This window comes from Salvia splendens, chromosome 1, assembly GCF_004379255.2.
Source record: "Salvia splendens isolate huo1 chromosome 1, SspV2, whole genome shotgun sequence".
NCBI lineage: Eukaryota > Viridiplantae > Streptophyta > Magnoliopsida > Lamiales > Lamiaceae > Salvia > Salvia splendens.
This window is the reverse complement of record NC_056032.1, coordinates 23,494,524-23,496,795: the sequence shown is the minus strand read 5'-3', so window position 1 is coordinate 23,496,795 and position 2,272 is coordinate 23,494,524. Positions and strand designations below refer to the sequence as shown.

Genomic DNA, 2,272 nt, shown 5'->3' with positions numbered 1-2,272 from the left:
AAAGAGTTTAAGTAATAGAGCCCACCTCAAAAGCTTAGAATTTCCGTAAATAGTTCCTCGTTCCGACTTCTAGCGTGCGTGCGAAACACCTTTTCGGAAAATACATAAAGTTCACATCAATTCTCGGTAACGAAGGTATTTAGAATGCATGCACTCTAATTAAAATCTTTTAATTCGTTTTCTCGGTTATCGTGTATTTTCGATTATTCGGCAGCCGCCCAAGGCGTCGCGTGCGACGCCGGTCGGCCGCTTACGCTCGTTCTTTCCTCCGTTGGCTCCTCGTATTTTCCATGACGTCGGAATAAATTCCCAAAAATCAATTAAGCGCATAGTTAATTTATTGCAATTATTTCTCTTAGCAATTATATATACTTCGCACTTGGGTTAAATTATTCAACCTTCACATTATTTCGGAATTAATTAAATAATTCTCCACAATTAATTTAAAGTATTCTTTACGATTAAGTTATCGGCCCACGCCTTACTTATCTTCCTCACCTCCTTCTTCCAATTAAATCTTAAGCCCCAAAGCAAAAATATAAGAGAGCCCAAACTAACAAAACATCAAATTTATTAATGAGGCCCAATTGCTTTTAAAACAAAAGAGGCCCAGATCCCTTTTCCTTCCCCCATTTTACACGCTATCTTCTTCTCTCCCTATCTCTCTCTATTTCTGTCTATCTCGTCTCTATCTATCTCTCGACAATTTACAGGATTTTCCCAATTGGTCGTCGCCTCCGTTGCCCACAGGGAGATAAATCGCGGCCGCAATAGATTGAGCCTTCAAACTCGCCGGGTCACGACAGCCCCCGTCGTACGTCGCCGCTGTACCCGACACTGCTACAGCTGTCGCCGCCGGGAGCCGCTGCTCCGTCAGGAGCCGGAAGAGCTGATGTTGTCGCAACGGTGCTGCTGTCTCACCGGTGCCGCCACTGGAAACGTCGGGGCGCGGCTGTCCGCCACTGCCCGCCGCCGCCGGCAGCTTCCCTTTTTCCGGTATCACTCCGAACTACTCCGATTCAACCCGCAAGGTGTATTTTTATTATCAAGTTACGTTCTTTGAGACTTTCGATTACATACGGCGAGTGTTCGATTAGTTTCGATAGTTGATTGTTAACTTGTTGAATTGGTTATGGAAGTGAAAATATGAACAACATATATGCATATCAACTATCTACTCATGCTTTGGGATTGAGAAGGGAGTATACCTCCAAATTGGTTAGTCTTGGTGGTGAATGGACAAGAATGGTGAAAAATCCTCCTCTTGCTCCCTTTCTCGGTTTCCTCTCGGCTCCCTCTCTCACTCTCTCTTTTTTTTTTGTGTAGTGTAATGTGAGGAGGAGAGTTTGAAAGGCTAAAGTAGTGGCTTTGAGGTGACTCTTGGATGGAAGCATTGATGGTGGAAGAGGGAAGGTGAAAGAGTTGGAGGTGGAGAGTCCTTGTGGAAAAACCGTCGACTACTTGGAGAAGAAGAAGGAGAAGGGAGTTCTTTGGGCTTGCTCCCATTTTTTGGAAAAGGATTGGACTTCTAAATTAATTTAATGAACTTGGGCTTGGTTGTAAGCCCAAATTGATAATATTATTATTTTGTTAATTAGGGTCCAAGCTATTTTGTAGATAGACAATTGGACTCTAATTAAATTTGCATTGCCCAAAATAAATTCATACTTTATATTTTCGTATTTTCCTTCGATAATTAAAATTCACGGTTCTTTATTTAATTTTGTTAACTCGTTCTTCACAAATAAAAATTAAAGTACGTTGAACGGCACAACTTATATTTGGTGTTGTTCCAAATATAATTCCTTCAACCATTCCTCAATTTACGCACGTCGTCTTCCATAAGAAAATATTCATCTCCACGTACTTCATTCATCATGCTAATCATAGCAACATCAACGTCATTACTTCACGACCTATTTTAATTAGTACTTAAAAAGTACGGGCGTTACAATCTATCCACCTTAACAGAAATTTCGTCCCGAAATTTGTGCATCTCATAATATTATCAATCATACTCCATTCATTATCACGTCCAACATCAATTGCATAAACATTTCTCATTTCAAAACATTTTACCTTCTCACTTGTTGAGCGCGGCGAGACGGAATGTTGAGCCTTCAATGATTACTCTTTTAGTCTAGCGAAACGAGTCTAGACTAGATTGAATAAAAGACTCTCGGTCCAGAGCGGAAAGAAAAATTGCTCTGATACCATTCTGTCACGACCGCACTTCCTAAGGATAGAAAACACGGTTGATCGCGACTAACGG

At 41.2% G+C, this 2,272-nt stretch overlaps 1 long non-coding RNA gene across 1 annotated transcript; it reads left to right on the top strand.

Annotated features, from left to right (window-relative positions):
- Positions 1–624: 624 nt before the first annotated feature.
- Positions 625–1,682, top strand: LOC121797384. The gene is made up of 2 exons (XR_006049833.1): positions 625–1,248; positions 1,327–1,682. It is a non-coding gene; the product is annotated as an uncharacterized LOC121797384 (long non-coding RNA).
- The last annotated feature ends 590 nt before the right edge of the window (positions 1,683–2,272 follow it).